General features: G+C 39.2%; 1 protein-coding gene across 4 annotated transcripts in view; it reads left to right on the top strand.

Moving 5' to 3' along the window:
• The window catches only part of NHEJ1 (non-homologous end joining factor 1), a 113,229-nt gene that overhangs the window by 4,113 nt on the left and 93,826 nt on the right, over positions 1-15,290 (top strand). The gene's annotated exons all lie outside the window — the stretch shown is intronic.

The following is a 15,290-nucleotide window of genomic DNA, read 5'->3' on the forward strand; positions in this document are numbered from 1 at the left end:
AATACATAAATACAAATGGATAAAACTATTCTCATAAATACTCTTATGAACTACATATATAAGATTCAACTTTACAGCAAGATGTAAATCAAAGATGAGAATCTTATTTTTGTCTCATGTGGGTGTTGCTAAGCTTCCCACTTTTGGGGCAAAATGGAATTTCTCAAAATGAAGGGAGATCCTAAAAATGTATCAAAAGCACTTATATGTACTGGTTTCAGTAGTCTAGTTTGTGCAGAAATATTTCCACTAGATTCATAGAGTTGACTTTAGGAGAAGCTTATCACTTGGTCAGCTGTCTGGCCATCTGTAGCTCTTCAGCAGGCGCCCACTCTTGGTGAATTGTGAAAAACTTTGGAGGCAGGTCAGGTTGGTCATATTTTTCTGTGGTTCAGGATTTCTCTTTCTGTTAATGATCACATCAGTTTTGAAAAGGTAATAATATGGACATGTAGGATGCCCGAAATCCTGAGAAACTCACAAATGTGATCAAAAGAGTAAGTTATTTCTTTTTAATCATGAGTTGTAAGAGGTTCACAATTGCAACTTTTGGGTTGGCAGCCTGGTATATGAGAGACTTGATTCTGGGCCAGCAAATCTTTCCCCCACAAAGGGAACTTGAGTTAGGTTGATAGCTTGTATTTTTGCACTTTTTATATGCTGGCTCATTTGATCCTTCTCACAACAACCTTGAGAGGTAGATATCATTATTCTATAGATGGGGAAACTGAGGCTGAGTGGTAGGGATGCTTGTAGGAGGGGTCACCCAGCTCATAAATGTGTGAGGCTAGATCTTAAGCCCCACGCTGTGCCCCCTGAAACACCTTCTTATCCTTCAGTGAAGTTGTGACTTCACTGATGTGCTCAGCCCTTTCACTGGTGCACATTGCCATCTGTGAACTTTCATTCCACGTCATTCTTGTTAGTGTTATTTCACTAATTTTCCACAAAGTGGCTGCCCAGCGTGCTGGAGGCCTTCCTCTAAGTCTTGTTACATTTTGAGGATACCATTAGAGGCAGCTGGTGGTACAGTGGAGCGAGATCTGGGGTCAGGGAGACCTGAGCTCAAATCCGGTTTCAGACACTTGCTAGCTGTGTGACCCCGGGCAAGTCACTTAAACCTCTGTCTTCCTCAGTTTCCTCAGTTGTAAAATGGGAATATTAGCTGCACCTACCTCCCAGGTTTGTTTTGAAGATCAAATGAGATAATAATTATGAAGCTCATATTACAGTGCTTGGCACATAGTAGGAGCTTTCTCCCTTCCTTTCTTCAGAGAACTTGAGCTGTCCATTTTTTATCACTTGTTTGTGTCACATCACTGGCTTTTCCAGTCTTACATCTCCTCAGTGCTATCCCTTCTATTTTGTCTTGAGAGAAGGTAATCATTAGAAATATACTATATGTACATATAGGTGATATGTAATATCATATATGTACATATAGGTGATATGTAATATCATATATATATATGCATATGTATTTGCAACTCTGGATTCAAATACATATACTGATGCAATTCAATGGTGGGCCGCTAGGTGGTGCAGTGCATAGAGTGCAGGGCCTGGAGTCAGGAAGACTCATCTTCATGAGTTCAAATTGCTTGACCCTGTCTGCCTTAGTTTCCTCATCTGTCAAATGAGCTGGAGAAAGAAATGGCAAACACTCCATTGTCTTTGCCAAGAAAACCCCAAATGGGTCACGAAGAGATGGACACAACTGAAACGACTGTACGACCAAAATTCAGCGTATCGGTCGGCCATCCGACGGCATGCCATCATCTGAGTAATAAGCATTTTTAGGACATTGAGTTTTTCTTGCATGGATTACCAATCTATTTCTTTTGAATAATATGGATTTCACTGAAAAGGCCTTGTAAAGTCAGCCCTGTGTCATCAGCAAACATGATTACACGGAGGGTCTCACCACCTCTGCATCACCACTGCTCTTCTATTTGTTCTTTGTGCTGGACATCCATTGTTAAAAGTGCAGAACATTTCGGCCAGTGTATGTTTCTGTTTTATGCCTTACTTGATACTGCACAGTAATCACAGTGCTAATCCTATTGAGTCTTTCAAAGAACCTTGCATAATCTTCGATAAGCAAAGGAGGCACCTTACTGGAGGAGAGCCTTCTCGACATCCAACGTTGTCAGACAGTAGTTAAAGAGCAGGAAGCACAGCGGGGTTCTCTGTTCTCCCCTTTCAGGTGGCGGTGTGGCTGTAAGAGCGGAGATGAGGGGGAATGTTGTTTGGGCAAACTTGCGTATTCTCTTCTCATGTTTTCATTGTGAATACTCCCAAATATATATGCAGCTCATTCTCATAAAGATTTTTATAACAGTTAGGTATTTTGGTTAGCAACTCTTTGTGTGTGTGTGTGTGTGTGCGCGTGTGCAATTCTTGATGTTCTCTTAGTCATCCTTTTGGGGCATTACTTTTCTTTGTGATTATCCTTTTTTTAAAGTATTGAATAGCAGCAGTTAAATTATCAGGAAAATATTTTAACTTGTACGCATGTTCTTGCATTTCTCTAAATATTGCTCTTTATGGCCTCTTTCTATAAAAATACATACGAATATTTATAATTAATTATCAATTGGATAGAGATCTCCTTCACTCAGCATTTATCCTAAGCACTTTCTGTGTGTAAGATGCTGCGTTAGATAATGGGATCATATTCTTTGCTGAATCTTTAGTTTCATCAATGTTAGTATTCTTTCTATTAATGCAGCAACCCACCCATGTCTGCTCATCCCGTGCTACTCTTGTCCACATCTCCCAACGTATTTTCGGTAGACAGGATCTTTAGCAAAATGTAGGAGCCCCGAGGTCTCCTCTGAGTTGCATTGAAATGCTTTCCTCAGCTTCTTAAAGATTACTTACTTCCCTGTTAAGCAATTTCCTCCAAGTGTTCTTGGTCTGGTAAATACCTTACAATTCTCATTGCAGTAACAGCATGATCATTTAAAAACAAACAAACAAACAAAAGAATATGGTCTTTTCTTCACACTCATTCTCCTACAAGGCTTGCTGTAAGGGTTTGGAATTTTCTTTGGACCGGTCTTGTTCTTTCGTTAGTGCTGGGAACTTCCAGTGAGGAAGCTTCTCGTACCACTGCAAAACAGCACCTTCTTTATAATTTAGAGGCTTAAGAGAGTTGTGTAAAGCACTGAGAGGCTGTGACCTGTCCAGGTCACATAGTATATGTCAGAGGTGAGGCTGGAAAAGACATTTTCCTGACTCTGAGGGTCACTCTATCCACTACTCTACACTGCCTCCTTTTGGAAATGTTAGGGGAGAAGAAACCGAACATACCTAATGTCAGCTATGATTTGGTTTGTGACCCAAGGAAGGTTGTAGTTTCAGTTATTTCCAATCCTGTACCAGATCTGTAATGCTCCTTTTCTGTTCAAAGTTTCTGTGTTTTTTTTTATAGATGACACTAGGGGGCACTGTTTGCTCAGTGATTCTACACCTCAGGGAATCAACTAGTTCATTCTGTTGCTGGAAGTTGAGGGGTAAAGCAGTTGTCCTGTGGTCCATGAGACTGCAGAGGGGATTCCCTGAGAGGTCTCCTGACCCTGTAGTGTTTGAGCTGAGAGAGCAGTAGGAGGCTTATATAAGGAAAACCCTGTTATTTGAATGTGTACCGGTTCATAGCATTTGATAGTGCTGGAGCAGCTTTCTAGGGGAGCCAGCAGACGCTTAGCTGTGTCACCGTATAGAAAAACCTAGAGGTCGTAAGCTAGTTCAGTTTGTTGGAGTTTGGGGTATGATGAGGATAGGACCTATGTCAGGCACAGTTGAGTTATACCAGTGATGGGGGAGCTTTGGTCAGCTGGAGGAACTTGAGGAAAGCTCAGAGTGCTGTCTATCTGTTGAATTCTTATCTCTATAAAGGAAAACTGAAATATCACCTTCTCCACGAATCCTCTTTAAATTCCTTTGTCAGTACGCCTCTTTTGGACCCCATGATAACATTTTATAACTTTCTGATGAGTTTACCAGGTAGTGTGGTGTAGTATAGTTGTCTATGTGTGCTTATCAGTAAGGGATATGCCCATGAGGACGGGTGCTATGTGTCTCAGGCAGATTTTATATCTCTCCTAGAAGCTAGCATAGCATTCTATATGTAGGATGCATTTAGGCTGTATTTGCTGAATAAATTAAAATGGTGGAGCTAAGGGGTCCCTGGAAAGGTTGTGGCAGTGCTGCTGGTGCTTCTGCTCTGTTTCTGGGTACTGTGAGGTTATATTTTCACTACTTAATATTTAATAACAACAATGATAATAACATTAACCTATATTTATACAGTGATTTAAAGTTTACAAGTTAGTTTTCCCACCAGAACTTTGTGAGGTGTAGTAAGTACAGATATTATTATCCTCCTTTTACATGAGATGAAAATGAGACTTGGGAGAATTAAGTGGCTTGTCTCTGATCCATCCCGCAGCTAAGAAGGGCTGGAGTTGAGATTTCAACTTAGTCTGTCTCCTGGCTCCAAGTGTAATTTTCTACCAAGTACCTATTCCAGGGGTGGGGAACCTGTAGCCTTGAGGCCACATGTGACCCTCTAGGTTCTCAAGTGTGGTCCTTTGAATCCAAATGGGGAACCTGTGGCCTCGAGGCCACAGGTTCTCACCCCTGTTAGTCTATCTAAGGTATTGTTTAGGGTAGAAGAGAATAAAGACATATTTTCATCTTTTAAGGTCAGAAGAAAGGTCTGGAAGGAAAAAGGCCAAAGACATGTTTGCATGCAGCTGTTAGAAATCTTATTGGTACCAGCAGTATCTCTGGAAGGTCAGATAATGGGGTGTTAATGACAGAAGTGGAGAGTGAGGGAAAAAGCAGCAATCTTTTCTAACCTGAAAAAATCCTTCTTCTTATTAAGGACATCCCTCCTTCTAGCTATCATTTTCCTTCCTGTTAAGTATCAACTGTTTTCTCTTTGTGATATCTGTCCTTAACACTACAGTCTGGTTCACTATCCAGGAATACCTCAGAAGTGTTTGAGGCTCTCAATAGTTGCATCTCAACATTTCTTTCTTTTCTCCCTTCTTGACCTTTTCATTGGTTTTATAAGTTGTATATCCTTTAGATATAGCTGACATGTATGTAGCTAAACCTGTATATACTTTACTACTTGGTCTTCACTCTATGAGCTATTATTACCTTTATTTTACAGGAAAGGAAAAAGAAGGGATAAAATGACTTGTTTGTGGTCATACAGTGAATCAGGAAGGTTCCAAGATGCGATTGGAACTCAAACCTTCCAGATTTAGGAGTCCATCATTCTCTCCACTATTTTATGTCTTCTGCTAGACAGTTACAGTTTTCCTTTTTATCTTTTTCTACATCTTTCCTCTCATTCTGTGGTTATTCCTCATCATTTTGTTTGGATTCCTTAGTCTTCTTTCTCTTATTCTATGCTTTTACATTAAGAATTTTAAAATACTTTCCTGTTGTTTTAAAATTCCTATCTTTTTGTAAATGATACTTAAGAATCAAAGAATTTTAAGGTTAACAGCAATCTAGTCCACTTCATACCTGAAAATAAAATCCCTTCTACAAAATACCTGAGAAGTCCTCATCTAGTCTTTGCTTGAAGACCTCAGTGAGAAAGAATCTACTTTTTCTTGAGGCTGCCCCAATTTTAGATAACTAATTATGTATTAGGAAGTTTTTCCTGACATCAAACCTAGATTTGTCTCTGCAAATTCTTCCTGTTACTTATCATCTTTGTTTCTGGGGCCAAACGGAATAATCTAACCTTGATTTCATTTGACAATACTTAAGGTCCTTCACGGACAACTAAGTTGTGCAGTGGATAGAACTCCTGGAGTCAGGAAGACTCATCTTCCTGAGTTCAAATCTGGTTTCAGAAATGTACTAGTTGTGTGACCCGGGCAAGTCACTTCACTCTGTCTGCCTCATTTTCCTCATCTGTAAAATGAGCTGGAGAAGGAAATGGCAAACCACTCCAGTATCTTTGCCAGGCGGTCATGAAGAATCAAACACAACTGAAAATAACTGAACAACAACAAAGATACTTCAAGATAGTTATCATGTTCCCCCTAAATCTTCTCTAGGCTAAACATCCCCAGTTCTTTTGAGCAGTCCTCATTTGATGTTGACTTGAAGATCTTCTCTATTCTCCAACTTATCAATGTTTTTCCTAAAATTTTGATGCCCACAACTGAACACAGTATACTCCAAATATGGCCTTATTGGAGCCTCGCACAGTAGGATTTTCACCTCTGATTCCTGAAAGTATTCCTTTCTTTAATTTAAGCCAAAATCACATAATTTTTTTGGCTGACATACTGAATTCTGTTCATATGGAGTTAGTATTCTACTGTTAGGTTCAGGTCTTTTTCAGACAAACTGCTATCTAAAACATGTCTCCTCTCTATTGTACTTATGAAGTTGATTTTTTGGAATTCAAATGTAAGACTTTACATTTATTCCTGTTAATTTTCATCTTATTAAATTCAGCCTAATGTTCTATCTTTTTGGATCCTGATTCTGTCATTAGTACGTACATATCCAGTCTGCAAATTTGATAATGCTAGCTATGCTGTTATCTAAGTCATTGATAAAAATATTAAATAGCACAAGAGCATGAACAGGTGCTTGTTTTTTCAATTAAAAAAAAATTTTTTTTTCAATTAAGCATTTACTTTCTTTTCCATGCACTCTACCCCACTGGAGAAGAAAGAAAAGAAAAACAAAATTCTTGTAACAAACATGCATAGTCAAATTTCAGAAATCTAAGTCTCACTCTGCATATTGAAGCTAGCACCTCTCTGTCAGGAAATAAGTAGTGTATTTCATCTTCTGTCTTCTTGTATCATGGTTGATTGTCACCTTGACCAGAGTTAAACCTTTCAAAATTGAATAGGTACTGGGATCATTTCAATAAAGACCTTTCCAAGTTGACATTGAACCATGAATGATGACTTTCTGAATCTGCCCATTCAGCCAGTTCTGAATCTGTTTTATTATACTGTTGTCTAGCCCTCATCTCTCCATTTTTCCGAAACAAAATAGTATGCAATACTTTATCATAAGCCAGGCTAAAATCCAAGTAGACTGCAGGATTGTTCTACCAGTTTAGTGACACTTTCAAAAAAGTTCATGAAGTTAGTCTGCTATGACTTGCTCTTGTTGAAGCCATGTTGATTTTCTGTGATTATTGCTTCCTTTTTCAGATGTCCATTAACCATGTCTTTAAAAGAATTTAACATAATCTTAAAGAATTTTTCCAGGAATTAAAGCCAAATTTACTACCCTATAGTGTGCAGGTCATGTTTTGACTTTTTTTTCTAAAATGGAGCATTTCTTTTTCTCTGGTGTGGTACTGTTATAATTCTCCTGTTCTCCATTTTCTTTCTTCCTTCCTTTCTTCCTTCCTTTCTTTCTTTCTTTTCCTGCGTTATCTTTCGAATATTACTGGCAGTGACTTAGCAAATACATCCCCCACTTTCCATACCTGAGGGTTATTCATCTGGGTGAGATGACTTACATTCATCCAGGACACCCAGGTTCACCCTTCTTATCTCTTCATTTGTTTTGGGTGTCAACTCCCTGTTAGCCATTTTTTTGCTCTTTCTAGACCAAAGGTCCTTCTCCTTTGGCAGAGGACAAAACAGAAGGAAAATAAGAGTTGAGGCTTTCTCCCTTCTCTCTGTGTTGTTAGGCGGCCTTGCCGGGGAAGGGAAGGGGGGTGGGGCTTTCCCAAAGGAAGATAAAAAAGCGGTTCAGCAAAACCAGGTGCACTTTCTCAACTCTTCTCCATGCTTTAGCTTGGTCATTATGGTCACACAGTGTTCAGTTTCTTGTTGTTGTTGTTGTTGTTTTCTGTTTTTGTTATGGTAGCCATTATGTCTGTGGTTTTTCTGGTTGTGCTGACTTCACTTTTGATTAGTTCATACTGTTTTTCCCACGCTTTTCTAAATTCTTCATATTTTTGTTTCTTATGTTTCTGTAATATTTTGACACGTTCCTGTATCATGATTTGGTTAGCCAGTTCTCATTTGATGGGCATCCACTTTGTTTTCAGTTTTACTGCTGTGAACATTTTGTTGTGTGTGGGACATATCTTTATATCTTTAACTTCCTTGAAGTACCTTCCTAGCAGTGGAATCTCTGGGTCTTGACAACATTCTTAGAGTGTTTTTTTCTCTCTTGGGTATTCATCCTTTGTTACATGCCCTTGCTTCCCTTTTCTATATATATTTTAACAAAATATAAGTTGGTTGATGAGTTCTTTGTGTATTTATATTGGCCTCTTTGAACAATTCTTTTTCCTCCCTCCTCATTGGAATTCTTTCCCTTTTTATTTAGAAGATGAGGTCTTCCTTTCTTTCCTGGACTGTGGAATTTTAGTTCATGGGATTGTATCCATCCTTCCTCCCTCTTAACTTTTTGAAATTTGCTCTCCCAAAATCTAGAATCTATGTTATTCTCTGCCTAGCTTTCTCTCTTTCACTATTACAGACTCTAATAGGGAATAGTCACTTCCCCAAGGATCCCAGCATTTCCATCCCAACAATGAGCTCCTCCTTGTTAGTGACAATGAAATCTACATAGACTTAACAGGTGGACCTGTTAAGTACTTTTTTTTCCCCATATAAAGCTCTATAGCTTATTAATTTTTTAAAAACAAAGTCTGTGATTTCTTTTATGTAGGAAGCTGCAAGTGCAGAACTTCCTTTGCCAGTGTAGATTGACATCTTTTCCTCAATTTATTGTCTTAAAGTGTCGCCTGGGAGCCCTGAGAGAGAGTGGTTAAATCAGTTGCTCAGGTTCACACAGCTAATAGGCATCAGAGCTGGGAGCTGACCAGAGGTCTTCTGACTCCAAGGCTGGCTTTCTGTCCACTATGTCATTTTACCTCATCCTTCCTAAAATGTGTGGTGGAGGTTGAACTCAGGTCCTCCTGACTCCAGGACCAGTGCTCTATCCACTGTGCTACCTAGCTGCCCCAAATATAGTGTTTAAATGTGGGTTGACCAGGGAAGAGAATAATGGGACTATCATAGGATTCCTGAGAGCTATGCTTCTTTTTAAGAAAGCAATAAATTTTTATTGGCATCTTTTTTTTTTACATTACTAGAGTTTCTCACAGTATCCCTCCTTCTTTTCCTCCCAGAGAGCTATACCATATAACAATTGATATTTTTTTAAAAAGAAGGAAAAAGAGGAAGAGAAAAAAATCAGCATAACTAATTAATACATTTAAAAAGTCTGAAAATATATGCAATGTACTACATCTGCGTACCCACCTCTGCAAAGGAATGTGTTTGGAGTATCTTCTTTTATCTCTTCTTTGGGGTCGTGCTTGTACTTTGTAATTCTACAACATTCATATTTGATTATTTTCTAGTTGTTCTTTCCATTTCCATCATTGTGTATATTCTTTTCATGGTTCTGCTTGGGAAGTTGTGCCTCCTAATACAGCCTAGTATCACATAACTTTCTTCACTGTCATATAATTTCCTTGACTTCACATTGAGCTTGTGGTCCATTAATCCACCAGATTTTTTTCAGAAGAATTCTTCTCTAGTTATATGCTATCCACCCCCATCTTATGTTAGGAAAACTGATTTTTTTTTTTAAATCCAGCTATAAGACTTTGTATTCATTTAAGGTGTTTTCCTCTCCTCCAGCTTATCTCCTTTGGCCCATCTTTTTGTCTGTTGGATGCCTGTATTTTGACATATGACCTCTATTTGAAACTCCACACTATCAAGGCAGAATGCCTAGGATATTGCTCCTCAATAGGTCAATTATTGACTAGTCAATCTTGAAGCAGGGTCACAAATGTTAGAGTTGGAAAGGATTTTAGAAATATTGTAGGCTTAACCTCACTTTCCCACACATTGCACTTGTGTGTGAGTATGCATGACTGTGTGTGAGTTTGTGTATTTTACAGATGAGGCAATAAGCCCAAAGAGGTCAAGTTACTTGCCCTAGGCCGTGTGGCTGGTTGGTGGCAGAACAAGGCCCTGAGCATTGGTCTCTTGAATTCTAGCCCAGTGCTCTTTCCTGACCACATTGACTGTGAAGCCAGGAGTGGCTGCTCTGTCTTCCTTCCTTGAAGGTATTACAGCTTTCTAGTTTCTTCCTGAATAAGATTGGTGAGCTTCTTTAGGATGTCTTCTCTGTCTTGTTTTCTCAGCACTAGCTGGCTGGATCTGAGGATAACAGGCTTCTGGGGGGGCATACGGTACGATTGACCCACTCAAATCAAACATGCGTTTTGGTTATTTTTTCATTAGTGATGGATTTCCTTTGGTCCCCTGCTCTGTTGGATCTGTCACTTGCAGATAACACTTAGTAAGTCTTCTTGGTGATGAAGGTTATCCATTTACATGATGTCTTCTTGGGGTTGGATATGGAGTCTATGACCTTAGAAAAGCTTGAAGACAGAGCAGAGCTAGCAGGAGAGAAAGAAGACGAAATCATTGGACCATAAGCTCATAGAATCAGAGCTAGAAGGAACCTTAGAAGTCATTCAGTCCAACCCCTTGATTTTACAGATAAGAAAACTGAGGTCCAGAGAGGAGATGTGACCAGTCCAGAGTGCTATGACTAGTAGATGGCGTGGGCTGGAGTGGGATACTTTGGACAGCTGACCTCCATCCGAAATGCAACACAGCCAAGGCAGAGTGTGGAGGAGATCGGCTCCCCAGGAGGTCAATTATTTTTAGGTTCTTTGACTCCAAATCCAGTATTCTTTCCATTGTGCCATATTGCCTGACTCAAATCCATTCATTTTGACCTCAGTGCCTTATTTAACTAGCCGATCTAAGGGAAGTAACCCCAGGGTTCATCCATGTTAGAAGAGCAAGTTATCCTCCTGCCATCTAAGCAGTTAAAACAGATCTAAGAATCTTGTTTGGATTTCTGCAATCCTTTCTGACTCCTGGCATTTAAATCTCTGTCTTCCTCAGTTTCCTCAACTGTAAAATGGAGATCCTCACAGGGTTGTTGTGAGGATCAAATGAGATAATGCTTGTAAAAGCACCTACTGTGGTGCTTGGTACATAGTTTGTTCCCTTCCCATTTCCCCCCTTTTTAATAAACTCTTGCTATATAGACAGTAGGAACAAAGAGCCTTCCGAAGATCTAAAAAGGTTTAATTGGCCTTGGCTAACCTTTTCTTTGCCTTTTGTTCACCCTCTGAAGTTTGCTGATGCTGAAATACAGTACTTGAATTTAAGGTACAGCTAACTAAAGACTGGTTACTTCCTTCTAGGATATTCTGCCTATCCTTCCTGGCACAAGGTGGACAGGTGGTGGTACCCTTGAGCACAGTGTTGGTCTTTCTGGTTAACCTGTCTCATCTCCTCAGTGTGGCTGCTCATTCCACCTATAGATTGCAGTCTCTCTATACCTTGCTGTGCTGCATAGCTCTTATCAGGATTCCCCCATAAATCTATAAAGGGTCTAGCCAGTGTGCTAGAGCCCTTTGTCTTAGTCTTTTTTTTTTAAATCTTATTTGTCTGTGTGCCACTTGTGTTATCTATTTGCTGTTCCTTTTTTCAGGTCAAACGTGCCCTTGATATTTTTACTTCTTATATAAGCAAGTGATTTTTTTTGGTAACGTCCCATATCTTGTTTTGGCCCGCTGCATGTTCTTACTGCCCTTGGTGTTGTTTGTAATGTTATTTCTTATGTGATTGTTGTGTTCTATAATCTGCAACCACTTGGGAGAATATTGGTGTTGAAAAGATGAATTTTTATGGTGGAGAACAATCTGAGGTTATTAAAAGCACCCCACGATTTCCCGAGTGCCATTTAACATAATTTCTTCTTCTTCATTTCTGGCTCAGCTCATCTATCTGTTGTTTGTCCAAGATATAGGTGTTGTCCTGCTTCTGGTAAGCTTTTAATAAAATGTTTATTTGAATTGAATGAAATAGTCCAGACTATCCATCCAATTGCTTCATGAGGCAGCTGGGTGGCTCATTGGATGGAGCACTAGAATTGAAGCCAAGAAGATCTGAGTTCAAATCCTACCCTAGACACTTACTTGCTGTGTGATCCTGAACAAGTCCTTTAGCTTTTCTGTCTCAGTCTCTTCATCTGTAAAGTTATAGCATCTACCTCTCAGGCTGGTTGTTAGGATCAAGTGAAGTATAATGTATGTAAAGTGCTTTGCAAACCTTAGAGTGCCCTACAAACGTTAGCTAGGACTGTGTCATAGTCTAGATAACGCAAATTTTTCATTCATTTTGTTTTTTTCTCTGCAGATAACTTTGCATTTTACCTGAAGAGACTTTATAGTGTTCTGAAGTGCAATGCAATTAATACCGTGTCATTTTCTAAAAGGAGCTTTTGGAGAACTTATTATCAATAGAAAATTATTTGTTCATTTAAATGTTCTGTAAGAAACCTTCTGTGACCCAGCTGAACCCTTGGAGAACATTTTTTCCCTCCCCTCTTCTGAACTTCCCTATTTCCGTTAAAGGCATTCTTGTCCTTTGAATCACTGGGGTTTGCAACTTTAGCGTCATCTTTGAGTTCTCCCTCGCCTTTATCCCGTGTATCCATTCAGTTGCTGTATCTTGTCGTTTCTATCCTAACAGTGTCTGTCATCTAGCTACCATCCTAGTTCAGGTTCTCATTACTTCTGTTTTATTTATTGCATATATTGTAATTTTTTCCTCCTTGTTCTTCCTGACTCATCTCTATGTTGCTGTAAAAGGGATTTTCCTTAAGTGCAGGTCTGACCACCCCACTCCTTTATTCAGCAAACTCCTGCAAGTCCGTGTTGCCTTTCTGATAAAATGTAGGCTCTTTTCAGTTTTTAAGAAAATTACTCTGAACTTAACAAGTTAGCGTTTTTACATACAAGATAGAGCAGATGATGAGGATTTTGCATGAAGCTATAGATCTCTATTATGTACAGCAGAGGTGTCAGACTCATAGCTGCTCACAGAACTCCCCAGTGGGAGTTAAAATGTAATTGGGCAATCTTAAACAAAATAAATAAAAATACAACATGACAGATAATGTTAGTTTGTAGTTTTCTAAGTCACGTTGACCATAGGGGTCCATTTCTGTTTGAGCTTGACATCACTGATGTATAGCTTACTTTTCTTTTTTAAGTATGCAATAAATTGAGGAAATTTAGTATTGTATTTTCAAAGTTGTCCTGCTCATTTGTGTTTCCTTCTGAACTTCCTTCTGTTTCTTTCTGTGCACTTTAAGAAATGCTTAAATGACCTTATGACCTTTTTTTTTGGACAATACTATTGTGAGCCCCTCCTCCCAAGTCCTCCTCTCCATTGGAAGAAAGAGGAAAAACAAAACCCTTATGACACGCTGATAGGCATAGCCAAGCAAACAAATCCATACTTTGACCAAGTCTAAAAATGCCTAGGGGCCACTAGGCGGCACAAGTGGATAGAGTGCTGGGCCTGGAGTCAGAAAGACTCATCTTGAGTTCAGATCTGGCCTCAGACACTTCCTAGCTCTGTGACGCTGGGCAAGTCACTTAATCCAGCCTGTGTCATTTTGCTCATCAGTTAAAATGAGCTGGAGAAGGAAATGGCAAACCACTCCAGCATCTTTGCCAAGAAAACCCTAAATGGGGTCACACAGAGTCAGACGCAATTGAAACAACAGAACAATAACCAAAAAAATCATGCCTCTTTCTGCACCTTGACAATCAAACTTTTCTCCAGTGCTTCATCATTGGTCCTCTATAGTCTTTTTTTTTTTGGCTAGGCAATGGGGTTAAGTGACTTGCCCAAGGTCACACAGCTAGTAAGTGTTAAGTATCTGAGTTCAGATTTGAACTCAGGTCCTCCTGACTCCAGGGCCGGTGCTCTATCCACTGCGCCACCTAGCTGCCCCCTCTGTAGTCTTTATAGATCATTTCATCAGGTAAATTTCTTAAGTCTTTCCAAAGCTGTTTTTCTTCATAATGTTATTGTTGTATAAATTGTTCTTATGGTTGTTCTCACTTTGATCTGCATCAGTTCATACATTTTTTTCCAGGTTTCTCTGAAACCATCCCTGTCATGTCTCAGAGCATAATAATATTCCATAATTTTTTTAGTGATTTCCTAATTGATAGGCAACTCTCTTAGTTTCCAGTTTCCTTCAAAATTAAGATTTGTTTCATTTGTGACTCTTAACCTCTCTCATTTTTCTTGCCTGTTACCCTTTTGATTTTAATTTTTTATATAGTTTAGAAACTTTGGGGTTCTTGCCTTTGCTTCCTCCCTAACTTCTTTCTGTTCTCTTCTGTGCATTTAAAAAATATTACATTGACTCTGTATTAATGCCCCCAACTCGCTTCCTAATTAAAAACAGAGAGAAAGATAATTTTGATCATTGTAATAAATAGAGTCAAGCCACAGGAATCAACACAAAAATATGTCTCAGGTGTGGGAGGGGAGAGACTGTGGTGAAATAAGTACATTAATACCCTGCTGGTGGAGCTATGATTGGTTTAATGGAAGGCAGTTTGGAGCTCTGCCCTCATGGTTTCTAAACTGTGCATATCCTTTGACCCAGCAATATCTCTTCTAGACCTTCACTTCATAGAAATCAGATCAAGAGGAAAAGGACCCATTATGTGCAAAAATATTTATAGCGGCTCTTCTTGCGGTGACAAAGAACTGGAAGGGGGTATCCATTAACTTAGGGAATGACTGAACAAATTATAGTACGTGAAAATAATAGAATTCTATTATTGTTTAGTTGTGTCTGACTCTTTGTGACTTAATTTGGGGTTTTTGTGGCAAAGATGCTGGAGTGGTTTGCCATTTCCTTCTCCAGTTCATTTTACAGATGAGGAAATTGAGGCAGGCAAGGTTAAGTGACTTGCCCAGGGTCACACAGCTAGTAAGTGTCTGAGGCCAGATTTGAACTCAGGAAGATGAGTCTTCCTGACTCTGGGCCATACACTCTATGCACTGAGCCACCTAGCTGCCCCATGGAATACTATTGCTCCTTAAGAAATATGGAAGTAATTTTAGAGAAACCTGGAAAGATTCATGTGAACTAATGCAAAGTGAAAATACTCAGAACTAGGTATTATACAGTAACAACATTGTAAAAACAAACAACTTTGAAAGACTTAAGAACTCCATTCAACATGGTGTCCAGCCGTAATTCCAGGTGATGCTTGATATGACAGGCTGTTTGCCTCCTAATAGAGGTGATGGATCTCGGGTACCAGTGGAGACGTGCATTTTTGGATGTGGCCAAGTGAGGTAATTGATTTTGCTTTTACTATACCTATGTATTAAAGTGTTGTTTTTTTAATG

This window comes from Vombatus ursinus, unplaced genomic scaffold (assembly GCF_900497805.2).
Source record: "Vombatus ursinus unplaced genomic scaffold, bare-nosed wombat genome assembly UNPS02014802.1, whole genome shotgun sequence".
NCBI lineage: Eukaryota > Metazoa > Chordata > Mammalia > Diprotodontia > Vombatidae > Vombatus > Vombatus ursinus.